Source organism: Protopterus annectens, chromosome 1.part1 (assembly GCF_019279795.1).
Source record: "Protopterus annectens isolate FY-2018-M chromosome 1.part1, PAN1.0, whole genome shotgun sequence".
In the NCBI taxonomy this organism is placed as follows: Eukaryota; Metazoa; Chordata; order Ceratodontiformes; family Protopteridae; genus Protopterus; species Protopterus annectens.
The window spans coordinates 1334935208-1334957609 of NC_056726.1; positions in this window are offsets into that span (position 1 = coordinate 1334935208).

Sequence of the window (22402 nt, forward strand, 5' to 3'; positions counted from 1 at the left end):
AATTATTTTATTTACAGCTCTTCTTGCTGCCAAGAAAAGGAAAGGGAGCAAGTTCCGTTTTACATCTCATAACTTTGAACACATTTATTATAATAAAGATGCTCAGGATATTGACACAAGATGCATTACTTACTTTCTTCATGCAAAAAAAAAAAACAATGGTGGTAACAATGGACATGCAGAATGAGTACCTGCATTATGTATAAGGGCATATGTTACCCATTCACTCTCTTGCCATTTGCCTTTCTGTTATGTTTCCAGTATTCACCAGATAGGTGGCTGCAGTATATGGTCATCTAAGATTTAAGTGAGCTTGCATTTACCTTCACCAGAGTGATTATCTGATTAAGACAGACTTTCTCTAGAGCATACAGTTTGCAGTTCAGTAAAGTTTGCAGCGTTTCCATAATCTGGTGATCTCTCATTCTTCATAAATCAGATCTGTTGCTATAGCAAAGAGGTTTTTAAGGCTATTTTGGATGCCATGTACGAAATAATACATAATTCATAATGTACAGAAACTGATGATGATTTTTTCCCATATCTCTAAACAGAACAATTTAACTGCAACACATTTTCACAAAGCCATGAATTATACAGCTCCCTTTCTCTTTATTGTCCTATTTCTCTTATTGCAAATGAAAGAAAGGTAAGATAAATGTTTGGAGCTTGATTACCTAACTTCAGCAGTACTTCAGACTTTGATTCCATCTCTTATAAAATAGTTGCAGTGGTGATACAACCAGCGTACCATCAGGCAGGTCTTCATTTTGTTGCCTGTGCTGTGCAGAGGGATAAAGCCCTGATTGTGGCCTTCTACTATTGGCCCAGTCACAGGACGGTGGAAGTGGGCAGCTGATGCTAGTTCACTCATCCTGGGGGAAGGAGTAAGTCTGAGCAGGGCAGCACCAGCATTCCAGCACAAAGTGGGGTGAACAGCATGCAGCATGGGTCAGAGATATGTGCTTGGTGTTACCCCGCTGTTAATGTATCCTCTACAATGCATTCACAGAAACACCCACACAATGAAATGAGGGTACTGTAGATCCCCTTAGTTATGGGATGCACAAGTCAGTCACCAGAATCATGGGTTAGGAATCAATAGAAATGCATCAGTTCTGCATTATGAATAGTGTATGAGTGTCATGCGGTTCTCTAGACTAGGGGCAATTAGGTCTGTCAAAAAATATGACTAGTCCTTCAGGCTACTGGGGCAATGGTGTGCCTCATCTTGGAATGTATATGGATAAAAGAAAGCAGGGAGTGGACATGAAACACCATCATGCTTGCCTGGGTAATGACTCCATCTGGTTGGCTTTCACCTGTCACAGAAATTAATCAACTCAAGACTAATAGGAGAGATGCTGATTTTCAGCTGGCAAGGAGAGAAAAAGCATATAAAAAAGATGTCCTTTTATTTCTGCAAAACGTACCCAGAAACATTTCACTGATTCCTTAAGTTATTATTGGAATGTTCATATTCATTACCGCAAAGTGCATGGCCTTTGTTCTCCATGACTGAAGAAACCAAACAAGTCAAAGAAACATTCTGTCCTTCCACTCTGATGGTCTTTAGATCAGTCTTCAGACATAGGAATGAACAGATTGTCACAAACAATAATGCAGTGATGCAATACATCAACAGAGGTCATTGCTTCTTATCCCATTATGCACTGGCCATAATAAGCTGGAAACAGGAAATAAAAATTAATTAATCTCTTTAAGTCATTAACATTCCATTTAAGGATATCAGACAGTAGATACTCTAAGAAAAGCAACAATAATTTCTTATATGTTACACACAACAAAGAAAATCTACCTTATTGTGACAGGCAGAAATGTTATCCGAAAATGGATGTTTCTTTGTTATCTAAAACACTAGCTTCTTTTATTGTTTTATATTAGTATCTCATTTAAGCATTTACTCTGGATTACTTAAAATCAAATCTCATTCTGAAAACTCTTTAGTGGACAAGATAATCATAGTTTATCCTCCTAACACAGATATCGCTGGCAGAGCTGCAGCTACCAGAACTTGTACCCTGGGTGGTCTTACAGAATGGTGTCCCTCAACCCAAATTTCGAGCCAAAAATCTGTGCCCACAAATATGGGCCTGTATTTGAAGTATGAAAAGGAAATAAAGAGGTGTATGAAAAAGTAGGAAAAAGGGGAAGTGCAAGGGTCACACATAAATGACAACATATAGGATGGCAAATGAGAGCAGCCTAGAAACCCATTTTTACATTATATAGAGAACAGAAGACTGGGAAGGTTGAAAGGAAACGTGAGTAAGAAAGTGGGGCAGGAGAGTGTACAGGGGTAGACAGACACACGTAGGACAGTACATGCAAAAAGAGGTGGAAGTGCACACACACACTTAGGATGGGGAGACATGCGATGGATGGAGACAAACAGAACATAAAGAAAGGGTGATGCGAAGGGTTTTATAGATCAGGGTGTGTGAAATATCTTTAAGAACCTTTCCAGTGAGTCAGGACATGCATAGAAGCACTGAGCACGTGCAAGTAAGAGTGCCATTTTGAGTGAGCAGCCTTAGTGACAACATGCAAGTATGTAGTCAGTTAGTTAGATAGTTCATTTAAGGTCAATGTTCTTGCTACCCATCCTGATGTGTTTGTATACAATAAACTACTTAAACGAACACCCAAGCCTCAACGCCCCACAAGAAAGAGAGATATGGTGTCAGAATGAGATCCAGAGTTACAGCCATAAGGCAACTGGTTGGAAATGGAGGAATATACATGACTGGATCATCTCAACTGCTCAAACAACCCGCAAACAGGTCAGAAACAATTTCTATGTACTAAAACTCGCTTAAATTATTTCTTTAGTTATGGATATAAAATGAACTGCTCAGAACCCTCAAAATTAATTTCTTATTAAACAAAATTTCTGAAACTGTGACATATTGATAAAAATATTTGAAATAATTACGAAAACATTTGAAATAACATCCGAATCACATAAAATGTATAAAAACAAGTAAAACGAGTGCATTTTTCACTATGTGCTACTTTTTCGCATTAACTAAAGCTGTTCAAAGTATCCAAAGTTGTGCAAAGTGTTTGCAAGTGTGTGCAGTATTACAGTGCAGTTATTTCACAAAGTACAGCCATTTCAAAGCATATTTTGCAAAGTACAGTTGTTTCAAAGAATATTTCCCAAAGTACAATTGTTTCAAGGTATATTTCACAGTGTACAGTCTTTCAAAGAATGTATTGTGCATTTGAATATTATTACAAGTGCCTGGTGTGTGTGCATGTTAGTACATAATTACTAGCGCCATTTTACATTGTGTTTTACTACAATCTGTGGGCATGGCAGAAGGATTTTGCAGACATGCACCACTTGTGTTTGATACTGGTATTGCAGAAAACTGGAGAGTGTTTGAGCAGAAATATGATATTTTCATACAGGCTGTTTTTTTTCTGACAAAGACGCATGTACAAAGATCAGCACAGAAAGTTCCAGTAGCTATGCAGAACAGAGTCAAAGCGAAGCTAGACAAAAATGGTGCAGCTAGGAGTATTTTATCCAATAGAAGAACCTACTGAATGGGCATCCTCCATGGTGGTAGGTGATAAGAAAAGCTCAGATGATATCCAAATATGTATTGATCCAGGAGACTTGAACAAAGCATTAAAGAGACCTCATTGTCCTATAAGCACAGTCGAAGAGGTTGCTGTCCTCATGCCAAATGCCACTGTTTTTTCTGTCTTTGATGCAAAGAGCAGCCAGAGTCAGAGCATGCAAATATGTAGTCAGTTAGTTAGTTTAAGTTCAGTGTTCTTGCTATCCATCCTGATGTGTTTATGTACAATAAGCTACTTAAACAAACACCCAAGCCTCAATGTTTTCTTAATGCACATAAGAAGAGTAACAGTTTTGGCAGTACATAGGGTAATGGGTGGAATACAAGAGGAAAGGAGTATTCATGCTTGAGGATAGGACAGCGTACAATTAGTTGGTGTGCTCTTTTCCATCCTGGTGTAGACAGACATTAAAGGGACAGATCATATTGGCCAATGGTATTGGCCAGACTCTCCCTTGGTAAATCAATAGTAGGGGATGGCTGGTCAAGCAAATCTGCAGTCAAATCTAGGAGGGTGTTCAAGCAGGCCATGTTTCTGCCCATTGCTTTCTCCCATTCAGCTTTCACCTCCAGCTTCATGATTGCTGGGTCACCTCAGGCAATGAAAGTGGGCTACCTGCCAGTAAACTGCCACAACACCCCCTCCATCTAGGCTCTCCAAGACTCATTGTCCTCATGCACCTCAGCCATAGCAGGGGTGAGACATGATGAAAATGCCTTCTGAGTAAATCAGACACCTAGATCTGCAGTGAGGACAAATGGGAAATTAACCATAAAACATTCTGTGCTGACACTGGAATTAATATATTTAACAGCCATGTCAGTATTTGTGATGGGAGTTAACCATGGCTAGACATAAGCCTTTTGTGCCATCTAAAGAAAGTAACATGATTGATGCTAGAACACCAGATGCAATCATATGCTTATGCCCCCTAGCTGTGTGACAGGCAGCAGGCAAGTGTGTGTGATCTGCTGCCATGCAAAACCAGAATATGGTACAGTTATACATGAGGACACACCATGAAGTGGTTCAGAAGAGGGCACTACAGAAACACACATGAAATGTGCTAAATATATTACATTCAGTGCCACCTCCACTACCTACACCTGACATAGAAATCAGGTCAGTACCAGAGACATGCTTCCTAAGATGACCTTGAAAAATGCTTACTCTTAGCAACAAAACATCCAAATCTAAAACAGGAAAAACTGAAAAAAATATTTACATACTTTTAGAAAACTGTTATCCACTTACTTTACTATTCAGAGTGCTGTTGTCTAACCCCCACTTTCCATGCATGGAGGTCATCAAGGTTCCTGCACTGCAAGTCATCAAAAGAATGCCTGCATCATTTCCTCCATGCTGTGGGTACCTGTGCCTTAGGACAACTCCATAGCCAAGTCAGACAAGATATCAGATTTTATGAATGCACTATCATGGGGGGTAGCTGCTCTCCAAAATGGCCATGAAGGGGATTAAGCATAGCCTTTCTCTCTTTCTTGTAACATGCAGGTGCTGTCAATTACTCACTAACAGAAGTTGACATTGTCCTGAATCATTTCTGAAAATGTAACACTTTTGTATGATTTCTGAATTGTGGATAGTATAGTATAATATGTAGCTGCAAAGTAGTGAAGCACACTTATTTGCCCAGATCTCCAACATATACTCACATCCACATACTGTCAGAGGTAAACATAAGTAGTAAGCTGAGCTTTAAGTCACAAATGCATGGCAGAAAAATGGGGAAAATGGGGAAAGAAGAATAGTTAATCATGCAACCAGGCATAATTTGCCTATGTATGATTTAAAGAGTTATAAACTTGCATTGTTTTAGAGGTGCACTACTACTTGGTAGGCTTTGTCATACATATTTGAGAAAATGTCTTGCTTATTTTGGTAGGGGGAATATTAACACTGTTTAGGTCTACAAGGAGTCTAGGAGGCAAGCAGTACTTTGCAGTAAGCTCTTTTTCTGCCTTTTTAAGTATGTGTACCCTTGTACTGGAATTCACATCACTAAAGGCTAGCAACAAGAATATGTTTGTCTTCTCTTGTGTCACATTTGTATATTGTACTGGCAACAAGGTAGCCCAGTATGTCAAGACAACCTGGTCCTATACAAACTTGTTACTGTTATGGTGATCTTATGTTCTATCTAAGCTATGTATTAATATATATTGATGAGTACAGCCGTCATATGCCTACTCACATATCCTCACCCAGTTTACTAAGGTAGGATTATATCTCTGACATTTGGCAAGATAACCCCAAAAGCTGGCAGGATGAATCACCTTCTTATCCAATACATACTTGTTGCCACATACATCTTATTTATATATTGTTATATTTGTCCATCCGGTTATTGGATGGCATACTACCTCAGCCGTCTCTTTAATTATGGTGGGGTAAAAGTAGGTTACCACTTTGTCAGTAGCTGACATCCTGTGAGTCTAAATAATATACAGTCTACAGCTGTGTGTCATATGCTCACAGGAGTTTGGCTGTGGGAAGGAGAGGTGACCAGCAGAAGCTGGATGGTTTCAGATGAGCTGAAAATGAGGCCTTGCTATGCGCACTTAGAACACATGGCAACCTGCAGGGGAGAGGGAGTGCTGAACAGCCTTTATATGATGTTGAGAGACACAACTGTACTTTATAGTAGTGTCTTTAGTGTGTTACTGACACACTATGCTATGCCAAGGCAGATACATGTTCCACAGCAGCTGAGAGATGGGCTGGGGAGAACCTGGGAGTAGCAGGGTGACACAGGCAGAGGAATTACTGGAATCCTTGCAAAGGGACAATTATTCTAGGATCAACCCTGGAGGGGACATTGACATCAAATTAGCCCCCATCCCCATATGCTTCAGTGAATGATACACCAGATTACCTCATCCACCAGATCTATGTACAGTAGGAGTGCGCATAAAGATAGTAGCAGAGATAGGGTGAAATTGTATGGCATATCTTGTTTGGGCACTACTACCATGTGTACCATAGGTGCACTGCTTTGGCACAGCTACCAGCATCTATGCAGAGGCATGCCAGTGCCATCATCAGTGTTCATACTGGCAGTATTATCCAAGATAAGGGTAAGGTACATAGCAGGGGTGACTGTGTGTGTGGCCCATATGAGGTACACAAGCCTCATCTGCACCTGGATTTGTACAGCACTCTGTTGCCCCTTTTTGTTGGTGGCCATAACACTTAACATCCATCACAACAGACCTCAGGGGTGACCTACATGAATGGCCGAAACCTTGGACACAGTCCTACAGTCTCACATCATCCCTGTCAGACAGCCCCCAAATCTTAGTGCAACAAGCCAGCATAGTACTGGAAAATCACAGTCACACAGTTTGGTGCCAATCATATTGCAGGTGGATATGTCTGCAACACTGAATACCCACTACATCACAACTCCCATCTCTACATTTCCAGTGGAAATTATCTGACAAAGAATACTCATCATCTTGAGACCCCATCTCTGTATCAGACCACAGTCATCTAGTTGGACTCCACTGCAAGGGAAACTGTCTACGACACAGAGTACCTGTCTCTTTGAGACCCCTAGCACAGACCCCTCTGTTATGCCCCCCCCCACTAGTGTGCATAGAAATACACGTGTCATTGCATTCCTAGATTCCTATACTCATGAGGATAACTAGGATCCACTCCACCCTCCCTCGTACATGATAAAAGTGGGAATGTTTAACATTCAAGTGGCTCGATCAAGCAATGACCAGCATAGTCATGTCTGATCTATGTAACACCGTTCTCTCACAGTGCACTTGTTAGGTCCATAGTTCTGAACTAGACCGACTTCACTGCTTCACCTGTACTGTCATGTTCTGCACCAGACACTTTGGGGGGGTGGCTGTACAGCTGCCAGTTTTTGCTCTTCTATCACATTCTTGTCAGATAATGGTGTTGAGAGCAGGGTCTGACTGTACCAGTATCTTGAGGCTGCCCAGCCTTTCTTCACCATCATATTATGGAGCATTTAACATGTTGAGAACATCCTGCAGCAGTGGCAGGGTCAAGAAAGCTGAAGTGGGTTTTGAGCTGGTTAACATATGCTCTATATTGTTGCAGCTTTGGGCATGTGCAGTGTTATACTGTATATTGGCCTAACTATGTGTAATATGTGTCATTCTATACCTTAGGCAGACAGATGCCATTATAAAATGACACATTGCCACTGTGGTCAGAAAGTCCTTCTCTGTGGCACATCTCATTACCAAGGGTTTTGCATCCAGGAAGAAAGAGGTCATCATCTCTCTACTCTTCCCTCATTAGATCAATCATCTAGTATAATGGCCCATTTGGCATGTACCTCACTAAACACCTGCAACAGCTGGAAAGGCCACAAAAGTACCTCACGAAGAGGATCCTAGGCTTTAAACATATGCCCGACATGGACAGATTAAAAAAAAACTCCAACTTTTCTCTGTCTCATATCATCTATTAAGGGTCTATATTAGAAGATCAAATGTTTAGGTGCTCGAACACCTAAACATCGATATTCTAATATCAAACCTAAAACGCCGAACGTCCCAGGGAAACACGTCTGTTGGCCACTAAAATAAAAAAATAACTTTACATCCAAACTAAAAGGGGCGCTTCACCCCCACACACCCCAACTTGGGGGGCTGTGCCCCCACACACCCCCTAACTAAATATACCAACTCTGAGATCGCTCTACAGTACAGAAAAGGGCAAAATCTGTCGAACAGCCAAGGGAAATCAGCAGTTTACCTTTTTTTGCCTTCGATATTAGAAGATCGATGTTTAGTTGTTCGATCTCCTAAACATTCGATCTTCTAATATAGACCCGTCTATTAATAGGCAATCCCTGCTTAACTTACAAAGCCAAGTCTGACCCAGCCCTGTTAGAAATGTTACACCTAAAGAAATCCCAATCTCTCCGCACCACACGCTTCAGAGACCTCAACCTCATTACCACAATCAATAGAACATGCTGGAGGGACAAGTTCATAAACCAGAGACTGCTCATGCTCTGGAATAGACTTCCCATACATGTCAAGCAGCGCACCTCACTTGCCCTTTTCAAGACAAATCTTGATGAGTGGATGGGAAATAGAAAGTTCGCCCCTGGGATCACTCCAGTGGCTCTACTTGATAGAGGCACCAGGATCTAATGGAGCCATGATGCCAGGGCACTTATATGGGCTAGGCTTGTAAAGGCTCCAGGGCTGTTAGCCTAGTACACACCTATAATCCTATGAACCTAAAAGAGATATACAAATGTCACTAAAATAACTGAAACATCATCCTTGTAGAAAATGCACTCAGGAAAAAAGAATAAAAATCCAGTAATTTATTAGTATTAAGCCCTTTCATCTCCTGTAAGAGACTTCATCAGAATACAACTTCCTACTAAAAAAGAACCATTTAAATACTTTCAATTAATGACATCATAATTGAACCTCATTAATTCCAAAAAGTTTTATACATAACATTAAAGAAACGTAATACCACTGGATTAGTTTAGTTGGCAGTATGTGTGTCATGTACTCACTATTATGTGGGAAAAACAGAACGTATGTTAAAAAACAGAGTGTATGAGCATAACAATGATATAAAAAAATCATAAATTATCTAGTGCTCTGTATAAGCATTCCCTCATTTGTGCAGGTTTTGTGAAATTTGTGTTTGGAATATTGGACATTGTCAAAATGAACCCTAGGGGTGGGGATTGGAAGAATTTATTAAAGAAAAGAAAAACTCAGTGGCAGCTTAAGTAAGCTGCAATGTTTCCACCCAGTCTGAATGAGACTGTTTCCATTGCTCCCATGTTGTTGGAAATAGCTAATAGATTTTAGCAATATATATATGTGATGATTACGTATTTTTTGGCATTTAGTTTGAGGCTGTGTTTCTGACACCAAACATTTGTCTGGGTGAGACCCTCTTGTAGTGTGTCTACTGTGAAGGCTGCCAGCCCAGCTAGCTGGAATTTTGTAAATAATTCTATGTTATTTGTGAATAGTAATATGATTGTTATGCTTGTCTTAGAAATGTAAGAAAACTATATGTTATGTTAAACTTTGTATTATGTGCTGAGCTTCAAGAATGTAAGAGTGTACACTACTGGAAAAGAATAGAGTTAACTTGCAAACTCTAAAAAAATAAGTGAATTGTTTATGATGGCATTTATCTGAACTAGGAGACAGAATGTCTGCAGCTAGAAATTCTTTCTATTGTCTGTAAACAGAAATAAACAGAAATAATTACAGGTTTCAAAGGTAAAAATGTGTAACTGTTTTAAGACTTCCAGTACCTGGCAAACTTCTAAAAGATAAGTATTTTTGACACAGAGGTGCTAAGTTTTTAAGTTTCTGTTAGCCTGGGAACTGAAGGCAGAGGTGTCAAATAGTGATGTCATCCAACTAACCCAGCAGTAATATGGATTATTAATTTAAGAACTATCTCTCAGAGAAAGTCTGTGTATTTTGTATTTGTCTTTGGACCTAGAAACATTTTCTCATCAGTACTTCTCATCTTTATTTGTCTGGCTCTGTAAGTAAGTCATTTAGGGCACAGTATCTCTTAGATAAAGATAGGAATGCAGTAAAGATTACTTTAGATGTTTTCTGTATTTGTTTGTGACTCTCCTGCTATGTTGTTGTAAAGTATTTCCTGTGATTCTGAACTCTGTTGTCACTGTGTTGAGTTATTGAGTATTGTCTTGGGCTTTTATTATTTATTATTAAATATATTTAAACCTTTTAATAGTGGCTGGTTTGTTTAAAGAGATATTTAAGCTCTTAAAGTACTTGCATATGCATTTGGTGACACTGTATAGGCCACTCCTAAATAGCATCGCTGTGGTCACACTTACCATTGGGATAATAGTAACATTACACATTAGGATTGGGCACCCTTTGTAAGGGCCTTCTAGTAGCTGATAAGTAAGAGTGGTTGGTGGCAGCTTGTACTACCTTATAGTCTGGGCTGAAGGGGGCATAGCTAGTGAACCTTTGCCAGCCTTCCCCAGGAGTGTTTGTGTTTTTGTATGTAAATCAAATTTCAAAGTAAGTGTGTGTGTGTGTGTGTGTGTGTGTGTGTGTGTGTGTGTGTGTGTGTGTGTGTGTGTGTGTGTGTGTGTGTGTCAGCTACTTGGGCAGGGACATGAAGCACTGGTTGGAGAGTGAGGGTGCTGGAGGTTTTGACTTGACCACTCGGCTGAGATCTTAACACTATAACTCTGCCAGTGGGGAGTCTTATTGGTGATCTGGAGACAGAGGGAGAAACCAGCCCCCAGACTGACTCTGATCTCTGTGTGCTCTTAAGGGAAAGTGTACTTTACTGTGTACGTGTACTTGTCATCCTCCTAATGTGCACATCCCTCACTGGTGTTAGTGGTGACGACTGAAGCTCCCCAATTACTGGGCCAGTGCAGGGGCTTCACATATCAATTGTTTGGCAGTGGTGGGATAGCCACATCACATATTAATTGGTTGATAGTGGTGGGATAGCCTCATCAAATATTAATTGGCTTGTAGTGGTGTGGATATTGCCTTCCTGTAGCTTGTGTAGTGATCACTGAAGGTTTTTGTACTCTAAATCAGCCATGCAGTGAACATTAGAGTTAATATCACAATTGTTTTATTGCTTTTGTTATCTTAGTTAGTCAGGAAAAGCAGGCAAGCATGTCAGCTGAGGAGTATGGCAAGCTGACAAAGTGCCTGTCGGCTGAGATGTGCCAGGCTAAAGGACTAGTGCATGCCAACCTAACTAAAGCAGACATGATTGCAGCTTTAGTCACAGCTGCATCAGGGAATAACAACCAATAGGACAATCAGACTGGCCATGGAGATGTACAACTCTCAGAAAATGGACAGCTCAACCTTTCCACAGAGGATGTAAAAATCTGTCTGGAGTTAAAGAGAATTGAGTTCAAGGCAAAGCATTTTGAAATAGAAGCAGTAGAGAGACTAAGGCATCTAGAGACTGAGGAAAATGAAAAACTGTGATGCCTGGATGCTGAGGAGAAGGAGAGGCAGAGGCAACATGAAAAGGAGATGCTGACTCTTTGCCAGAGTCATGGAGGTAATGGGGAAGGGAATAACTGAACCCCAGAAGCAACAAAGGTCATTAAATTTCTTCCACAATTTACAGAGGGGGATAATTTTGATAGTTTCATTTATATGTTTGCTAGGGTATGTAAACAGTATGATGTTCACCAAGGGCTCTGGGTACGGTTCCTGACATCCTTACTCTATGGTAAAACTGTAACTGTTCTGTCCAAACTATGTGATAATGACTGCTTAAATTACAATGTTGTAAAGAATTGTTTGCTAGAATGTTTTACGTTAACACCTGAAACCTATAGGAAAAAGTTTTGTGAGCATAGATGCAAGGCAGATGAAAGTGCGTGTGAATATGTTGCTGAACTAAGCACTTATTTTCATATGTGGGTGAGTGGATGTCATGTCACCACTTTTGAAAGACTGACAGACCTTTTCATGAGGGCACAAGCCCTTAGCACTTTGCCTGAGGACATGAGAATCTGGTTAGCTGAATGCCAATGCCTTATTGTAGATGAGTTGGGGAAGAGGGGAGACCTATACCTAGCAAGTGGGGCATCACTACACAGGAAAGGGACACCCAGTCCTGCTCATGGGTCTAAGGGAATCCATGGTGAGCAGCCCAGACTGCCCCAATAGAGTCTGTCAGTAGCAGAGGAAGCCACTAGTCCAGGTACACATCCAGGACCTAGGGTTAAATGTTCAAAATGCAACCAGTGGGGCCATGTAGCATATAGATGTCCATGGAGGCAAGTTGGCGAACAAAAGGTGGGAGAGCCAGTAAGTGGGAATGACAAAATGCCAACAGTAGGTTGTCTTGAGACAACAAGGGTACCAAACTACCACAAGAGGTTATATCCTATTTTAGTGAATGGGAAAGAGGCCATTGCTAAGAGAGAGACAGCCTCTGGCTTAACCATTGTGAAGCCTGCAATGAGGAGCACTACTTGCTTGGGCAGTCTACTCCAGTCAGAGCTTTAGGAGGGACCCCATTCCAGATACCTTTGGCTAGGGTTCACTTTGACTGGGAGGGTGGAACAGGAGGCCAGCAAGTAGGTGTGTTTGAGGATATTCCTGCAGATGTCCTGACAGGGAATGATTTTGATAATGCAGTACCTTGTGTTCATGCAGTTACATGCAGTGAGGCTTGGAGACAAGTATGTGGGTCTTGTAGCCTTGGGAAGACCGAGACAGACCACACACTTGCAGCCGGGACTGGTGAGGTGGTTACTTCAGGGAGGGAGCTACCCTGTAGCAGTGAGACTGAAGGTGAGCCACAGCTCCTTGTGGGTACTGATGTTCCCCTGGACAGAGTGACTGCAAGGGCAGAGGTGAGTAGTAGTAGTACCCAGGCAGAGAGTGAGGCACCGCTGTCAGAGGATACCAGACTTCCTGTGGAAGGGGGGCTGGGAAGGGTTACAAAGAGAGAGTTGAGACAGGCGCAGCTCTCAGACCCTACATTACAAGGCCGAAGAGAGGTAATTAGTGAGCCATCTGACTCACAAGGGAAGAGGGAATCTGTATACTGGGACAAAGGGATGCTGCATAGAGAGATGACTCCTGAGGGAGGGCAAGAGGATGAGAGAATACAGCATTTGGTAGTGCCTAGAACCTACCATCTGGTACTTCTAGCCATAGGCCATGATATTCCCTTTGCAGGTCATATGGGCATAAAATGTACAAAGAGACATATTATACAGAACATTTATTGGCCTGGTATATCCAAAGATGTAACAGGGTACTGCAAAACCTGTGAGCAGTGCCAAAAGGTAGACAAGGCAGGAGACAAGGTGAAAACTCCTTTGATGCCTTTGCCTGTGACTGAGGAGCCATTTCAGATTGTACCTATGGATATTGTGGGGCCTCTGAGTACCCAAAGTTCCACAGGGGGAAAAGTATATCCTAGTGGTCGTAGATTATGCAAACAAATACCTTGAGGCAGTGGCTCTGTCCTCCATTGAGGCAGAAAAGGTGGCAATTGCTTTGTTAGAGATTTCAGCAGGGTAGGTTTCTCAAAAGAAATACTGACAGACAGAGGTGCCAATTTCATGTCAGACCTGATGGCTTGTCTGTGAAAGTACTGTGGGGTGAAGCACCTCTACCATGCCCAGATTAATGGTCTTGTTGAGAGGTCAAACTTTACAGTCAAGACCATGCTATGGCCATTTGCAAACCAGTTTAAGAGAGACTGGGACAAATATTTGCCCCATTTGTTGTTCGCTTACAGAGAGGTTCCCCAGGAATACACATGTTTTATACCCTTTGAGTTGCTGTATGGGCATAGGGTGAGGGGGCCTCTAGATTTAATTTGAGATGAGTGGGAGGGTGAGTGTCAATCCCACATGGAGGGTGTTGTGGCATATGTCCTAAACCTCAGGACAAGCCTCAGGGAATGCATGGACTTGGCCCAGGAGAACCTGGCAGAAGCCCAATAGCAGGAAAAGGTCTGGTATGACAGGAATGCTCAAGCTAGAGAGCATGCTGTGGGGCAGCAGGTAATGGTTCTCATTCCTGTCAGACAAAACAAGCTGCAGGCAGCCTGGGTGGGACCCTACAAGGTGGGAAGGAAGGTCAGTGATGTTAACTACATGGTGGAACTGCTAGGCAGAAGGCAGGGGCACAAACTGTACCATGTTAACATGATGAAACCTTACCATGATAAGGAGGCCGTTGTGCTGAGTATTTGCAGTGGATTGCAGGGGGAGTCTGAGAGAGATCTGGTGACTGATCTCCTCAGTGATGCCTCAGTGGAAGGGGTAGCAATGTCCTAGCAGCTATCCCCTACCCAGGTTCAAGAAATCCGAGCAGTGTTTAAGGAGTTTTGGGACATGTTCACTAGGAAACCAGGGTACACCCATCTGGTGGAGCACCATGTGGCTACAGGACTGCAAAGGCCTATTAAACAGGCCCCTTACAGGGTGTCTGAGAGAGTCAAACAGACTCTGAGGGAGGAGATACAGGAAATCTTAGAACTAGGGGTAATTCAGGAGTCCAGCAGTCCCTGGGCCTCCCCAGTGGTGCAGGTACCAAAGAAGGATGGCATCACCAGGTTATGTGTGGACTACAGAAAATTACATAGTCACACAGAGTAAGATGCTTACCCCATGCCTAGGACAGATGAAGCCCTAGAGCAGCTGGGTGGGGCTAAGTATCTTACCACCATTGGTGTTACCAAGGGTTACTGGCAGGTGCCCTTGACTCCCAGAGCTAGAGAGAGTGTTCAGCCTTTGTGACTCCTTTTAGCTTGTATGAGCTCCCAAAGATGCCCTTTGGGATGAAAAATGCCCCAGTGACTTTCCAAAGGCTGGTAGATCATATCCTAGCAGGAGCAGGAGGGTTTGCCCTTGCTTACCTAGACGATATTGCCATCTACAGCCATTCCTGGCAAGAGCATCTTCAGCATGTCAGGGAGGTGCTGGGCAGACTACAGAAGGCAGGGTCCCAGCAAATGTCAGGTGGGTATAGCAGAGATCTCCTACCTGGGACACAGAGTGGGAAATGGTAAGATCAGGCCAGAACCTGTCAAAGTAGAAGCCAATCAGGCATGGCCTGCACCTGTTATCAAAATGCAGGTGAGGGCATTCTTAGGAACAGCAAGGTACTACAGAAAGTTCATCTGCAGTTATAGCACCATAGCTTCTCCCCTCACAGACCTGAAAAACAGGCCAGATAAGGTAGTGTGGACCCCAGCATGTGAGCAGACATTCCAGAAGCTTAAAGGAGCTTTGGGAGGACCCCCTATGTTAGCTAGTCCAGATTACAGCAAATAATTTGTTCTGCAGGTTGATGCTTCAAACCATAGGGTGGCGGGCAGAAGACCACCCAGTGGTTTATCTCAGTCTTAGGTTCCAACCCAGGGAGGAATGCTATGCAGCTGTAAAAAAGGAATGTCTAGCCATAGTGTGGGCACTGCAGAAACTTCAGCCTTATCTGTATGGAAGAAAATTCACTGAATTTACAGACCACAATCTCCTAATATGGCTACATCGAGCCAGCAAGCAAAATGTCAAGTTACTAAGGTGGAGCCTAGGGTTGCAAGCATATGATATGACAGTGCAGCACCTCATTGGGGTTAGCAATACCAATGCAGATGGGGTCTCAAGACAGGGAATAGGGTAAGGTATACCCAGATAGGCTCAACCCTCTCAAGCAACATTTCTCGAGGGTCACTTGAAAAACTAGCTTGAGTTCTCGTGGAGCGGGGTAGAATTGTGAAGGCTGCCAGCCCAGCTAGCTGGTATTTTGTAAACAATTCTATGTTATTTCTGAATAGTAATATGGTTTGTATACTTGTCTTACAAATGTAAGAAAACTATATGTTATGTTAAACTGTATGTTATGGAGCTTCACCAATGTAACCACAGTGTACACTACTGGAAAAGAACAGAGTTAACTTGCAAACTCTAAGAAAATAAGTGAATTGTTTATGATGGTGTTTATCTCAGCTAGGAGACGGAATGTCTGCAGCTAGAAATTCTTTCTATTGTGTGGAAACAGAAATAATTACAGGTTTTAAAGGTAAAAGTATGCAACTGTTTTACGACTTCCAGTTCCAGGCAAACTTCTAAAAGAGTATTTTTGACACAGAGGTGCTAAATATTAAATTTCTGTAAGCTTGTGAACTGAAGGCAGAGGTGTCAAATAGTGATGCCATCCAGCTAGCCCAGCAGTAATGTGTATTATTAATTTAAGAACTATCTCTCAGAGAAAGTCTGTGCATTTTGCATTTGTCTTTGGACCTAGAAACATTCTCTCATCAGCACTTCTCATCTGTATTTGCCTGGCCCTGTAAGTAAGTCATTTAGGACATAGTATCTCTTAGATAAAGATAGGAATACAGAAAAGATTAGTTTAGACATGTTCTGTATTTATTTGAGACTGTCCTGCAATGTTGTTTTATAGTATTTCCTGTGATTCTGAACTCTGTTATCATTGTGTTGCGTTACTGAGTATTGTCTTGTGCTTTCATTATTTATTATTAAATATATTTAAACCTTTTAATAGTAGCTGGTTTGTTTAGAGAGATATTTAAGCTCTTAAAGTACTTGCATATATATTTGATGGCACTGTATAGGCACTCCTAAATAGCCTTGCTGTTGGTCACACTTACCATTTGGATAATAGTAACATTACACAGTAGGATTGGGCACCCTTTGTAAGGGCCTTCTAGTAGCTGATAAGTAAGAGTGGTTGGTGGCAGCTGGTACTACCTTATAGTCTGGGCAGACGGGGGCATAGCTAGTGAACCTGTGCCAGCTTTCCCTAGGAGTGTTTGTGTGTTTGTATATAAATTAAATCTCAAAGTAAGTGTGTGTGTGTCAGCTACTTGGGCAGGGATACAAAGCACTGGTTGGACAGAGAGGGTGCTGGAGGTTTTGGGTTGACCATTCAGCTGAGATATTAACACTGTAGCTGTGCCAGTGTGGAGTCTTATTAGAGATCTGGAGATCTTCCCAGGCTGAAATGTGCTGGATAGCTTAGAATGATACAAGAAACTAAGCCAATTGTTAACGTGAATCATTTTTTGTTTGTACTGAGGCATCATTCTGGGTGATGGTAAAATGTTGCTTAAGACTAGTGGCATACCTTCCTGGAGCACACATTTGCTGAACATGATCATGTCTCTCTGAAATATAGTCCAGAGAGGTACGTCTGAAGTCATTCACGCCAACATGTACTATGACAGAGTCATAGCAGTACTTGTTGAGGGACTTGAGTGCATGAGTGATTTAGTGGATTCTGGCATCTGACAAACAGCTGTCCGTGACTTTCTCCTTATCCAGCCTGGTGAGGGGCACATCTGTGTGTCTCACAATGGAGTCTCCCATGATTAATATATTGGGTTTATAGTTAAGCCTTGATGGCTGTGACACGCAGGTGTGTGAACTATGTGTGGTGTGTGGTGTGGTAGGCTGTGGAGTTTGCATGTATTTTTGTCTTGGAAGTCTCTTTTGTTTTGGTATGTTTTTGTTAAGAGCCTCCACATATGTGGGTGTGTGCTGTGTTGGTGTGGGTGATGTTTGAGGTGTGGTGTTTGCGCAGACAACTTTCTCAGTGCCAGGTATACTGGCTTGTGAGGGAGAGAGCATAGACTCCAGGTTTTTAATGCAATTGCATCTCTCACAATTTGTGTTCCTAGGTGGTAGTAAGAGAGGGTTGTCTGTGCACATGGGTTACATCAGTTGCTACACTGTCTCGGGATGCCCATATCAACCGGATTGGTAGGAGAAACTGCAGGAAACTGTCCATCTCAGGATGCCCATCTCAACCGGATTGGTAGGAGAAACTGCAGGAAACTGTCCATCTATATTTGTCAGAATCAGTGAAGGGGATGAGCTGAGGGGGGTAAAGGTGGAAAGATCTGAGATGTGTACTAGTAGCTTGTGTTTATACAGAGGATGAAAAGAAGCTACGCTATCTCAGGACTGTGAAAGTGCTAGTAATGGAAAGTATGAAGGTGGAATACCTTACAATGGGTTACATCAGTGCAGTGGTGGTGCACGATGTGCAAACAAGCACAGCCCTGCACAAACACAGGGTCTAAATACCAGAAAAGATGGAAGAAACTAGAAGCTCAGATTATTACCCAGTCCTGCTACTCCCTGCACTTTCAACCAATCACTCATGCTGGAGAAGGTCAGACAGCCCTGTTACTCTCACAACATAGAAGGCAGGCCCCTACAAGCACTAGATGGCTGCCAGGAAAGTCAGCAAGCAAAACAACCAGGCTTGGATGCAGCAAACATGTATCCAGACTATGCTACTTGACTAGAACACAGAAAACTCCCAGATAATGCACAGAAAAGCACTGAAAGAGCACTCACAAACAGAAAATACAACTCTCATTGTATAGAACAGTATGTGATGTATTTGCGAATGTGAACTTATTAATATGGTTCAGTTACTTTTATATAAATATAAGTTTGTCTATGTCACAAGTGATGATTCAGTAAAGATGTTTAAAAACATTCCAAAGTCCAAAATGTTGACATTGTAAGCTGTTTTACTAGAGATGCCTACATTCATATAACTGTTTATAGGGACCACAAGTGCATTCTCAGATTTGAGGCAGAGACTTCTGTTATCGGTTTAAGTTCTTGCCCTTTGGATTGTCTAATGCGTACAAATTTTAAAGGGTACATGACTCCAGTTATTACTTATTGTAGAGCTAAGAGTACTTGCATTTACCCCGACCTCAATGAAATTATCATTTGGACATTGTCCCAGCAGGAGGTATAGAGGAATCCACAATTCTTCATGAATTGCTTTCAAAATGTGCAAATTTCCTTCAGCATCCAAGTCAGATCTCCCCCTTTTCACTTTTCCTTTCATCCTTACTAGATTCCATCAACCTGAGAATTCACCTCCTCCTATACAAAAAGGAATCCCTAACCCAATATTTCCAGCAGATGACACAATAGATAATGTCTGAGTTGCTGAGGGTACTGGAATTCTGGTCATCCAGAATTCCTATGGTCCACTTAGCAAGGATTCATGTGACAAAACTTCACTTCTAATGAGAAGCACATGGCGTCAACATTTAGTTCCTGGAGGAGATGATCTCTAAGCTGTCCTGCATTTCCAAAAAGCTAGAGTGTTTGTCTGCATAGATCAAATAGAAACCCCTCAATCAGACCTAGCTTAGGGTGCACACTCTCACAAGGTCTAAAGCTTCAAGAAGTTTGTGATGAAATCTGAAGAAAGAAAAGCATATAAAGGTAAATCAGAAATCCACATTTAGGGAAGCAATATGTCAAGGAACATATTGTGTATTCTAGAGTGGAGAACTGGGTATTATCCAAAGTATCCCCAGCTGGTCACTAAGAGATTCCTGTAGCTAGTATGGAAACAGCTGTACATGCCCTGGTCTTCACAGTTTTGGTTAGATTATGCAGTCCTCTCGGTTCTTTGTGAGAAACATTTCAAGAAAGACCTGAAGCAATTAGTAATCTCCTGATCAGAGAAACTGTGCCCATCAGCTGGTGGAACAATTATACTGGCAACGGATGACATCTCACACATACCACTGGGAATTGGAGTCCCTAAGGATTACGGTATGTTGCTGTAATAATGGCCATCCTTGTTATGTGTGTTGACTAATTTTTTTGATGTGCTTTGCCCTTTTATAGCCAGGTGCAATGATCTGCTCAATTTCCCCTATATGCTACTATGAATTACAACTGTATTCATCGTTGAGCCATTTGAATATCAATAGGACCTCATCTTACTGCCACATTTAATTTTCATGTCATGCACTTAAGGGCTTATATTTTCTGTTGTACATTTTGGTTCACTGCACTGACAGCATCATAATAATATGAATCACTACTATACCGTACCAGTCTGCATGTGGCCAGTTCAGAAGCAAGTGCACAATGCATTCTATGCAGCTTATCTACAAATCCATGCTGTTGTTTTTACTTGCAGTTATTTTACCCAAAGATTTTCCCAACTGCTGCTGCCCTTAATGTATAAAGAATTATACGTGATTTTTTCACAAGAGCATGACAGTTTAAGAACAAATTCCTCGTTTATCCCTGTCAGTTTCTGAGGTTTATTTGAATCCATGTATCTGATTGCCTGTCTTATTTGTAAAAAGGAGAACCCTGGAATTCAGAAGCTCTCCAACAACATTTGGAGCTACTGTGTGTACACAATAAGCCCTGATGCTCATTAGGAATTCATGCAGCCAGGCAAGTTTGTGTAATAACCAGCTCTTCACTGCAGCTTCAGTAGGGATCTGTAGGAAGACTGTGTTAGACCAGCCCATGTCCAGAGTAAAGTATGGACAGCTGTTGTACATCTTGGCCATGCACAAGCATGCTGTGTAGTCATCAAGCAACCTTGCACAAAAATGAATACTAATGTGTTGCGTTATTGTTCTGATGCAAGGTAAAAGATATGCAGAAACATGTCTTACTGACCAATGTCAGCTGAGTGCAGCATTGGTAGAAAGGCAATGAAAACAAAAGAAACTAAAAGAAGTCTGCAAAGGAAGCTGATGAACTTAGTAGAGATGCAGAACACAGTGGATAAAGTGGTATGGCACAAACACAGATATCCATGGAAAATACCTGTGAAGAAACCAAATATGAAACTCAGGCAGGATGGACAGCTACACTAAAGTACCATGTATCAACCTACACCATTATTATACCATGACCCTCCATTAATATTCCAAAACGTGCACGCTGATTGGCCAGCGTGCATGTTGTAAATCGACTTATACTAATGGAAAAAGGTCCGGTCACCCGGACTTTTTCCATTAGTATAAGTCTCTTTTAAAACACTGTCTCGCTATGTTAAAAGAGTTTAACATAGCGACACAGCTTTAAAAAAAGCAACGGAGATCTCCTTTGCTTTTTTTAAAGCTGTCTCGCTATGTTAAACTCCTTTAACATAGCGAGACAGTGTGTAAAAAGCAACGGAGATCTTGCTTTCTCCATTGCTTTTTTTTTAAACCTGTCTCGCTATGTTAAATGAGTTTAACATAGCGAGACAGCTTTAAAATAAGCAACGGAGATCACGGAGATCTCCGTTGCTTATTTTAAAGCTGTCTCGCTATGTTAAACCCATTTAACATAGCGAAACAGGTTAAAAAAAAAAAGCAATGGAGAAAGCAAGATCTCCGTTGCTTTTTACTGTTTCGCTATGTTAAATGGGTTTAACATAGCGAGACAGCTTTAAAATAAGCAACGGAGATCACGGAGATCTCCATTGCTTATTTTAAAGCTGTCTCGCTATGTTAAACCCATTTAACATAGCGAAACAGTAAAAAGCAATGAAGATCTTGCTTTCTCTGTTGCTTTTGGCCACAGCTCTGATGTACTGCATAGGCATGCGCAGTACATCAGAACTGCCGCGGATACCAGACAGCTGCGAAAGGGCAGCAAAGAGGCATTATACAATGCCATTATTTAAGAAAAGTAATTATTTCTTTTCTTAAATAATGTCATAGTATAATAGCAATAACCCACTTCTGGGTGTGGGTAATGCGGGATTTACCCACGGTTGTCTTTGTTTGGTCCCTCGGGCTTCGCCCTTGGGACCAAACCACGCCAACCGTGGGTAAATCCCGCATTACCCACACCCAGGCGTGGATTATTGCTATAATAACATCATCATATTTTTATATCTATCTATACAATAATGGCAAAAACAATGAAAAAACAACCATGTGGGGATATGAACCCCTTAAGCTACCCAGTGATATTTGTGTACACACAATATCTGAGTGAGCAGGAGTCCTACTGAAGGGGTCAGGGAAACACATATCAGAGGAATATCAGAGGATCAGAGGAATGTGACACAGCAGCAGAATGGAAGGAGAAATCAAAAAGAGGTTTCAAGGGAATTCAGCCATGGACTTTCTACAGTGAGATTCTCTTAAAACACAACATTAACAAAGTGAGATATTGCAGGAGGCATACTGGAGGGGTCAGGGAAACACATATCAACACAGGCCTCTCTTCATTTCTAGCCTCTTTAATGCAGTGTTAATAAGCTGACTCCTTGCGGAAGTCACTTTAAAAGGATTAGGGGAAACACATATTAGGGGAATAGCACACATGGACAGAATGGAGGCAGATAAGTAAAATAATTTACCAGCAGGAAGAATAAAGACACAAAAGTTGCTCTACTTGATAATTGTCAGCTGCTGCACAGCGATGCTCAGCTCATTTACATGACCAATAGCATTATCTGTAGCACATAGGTTCATAGGTTCATAC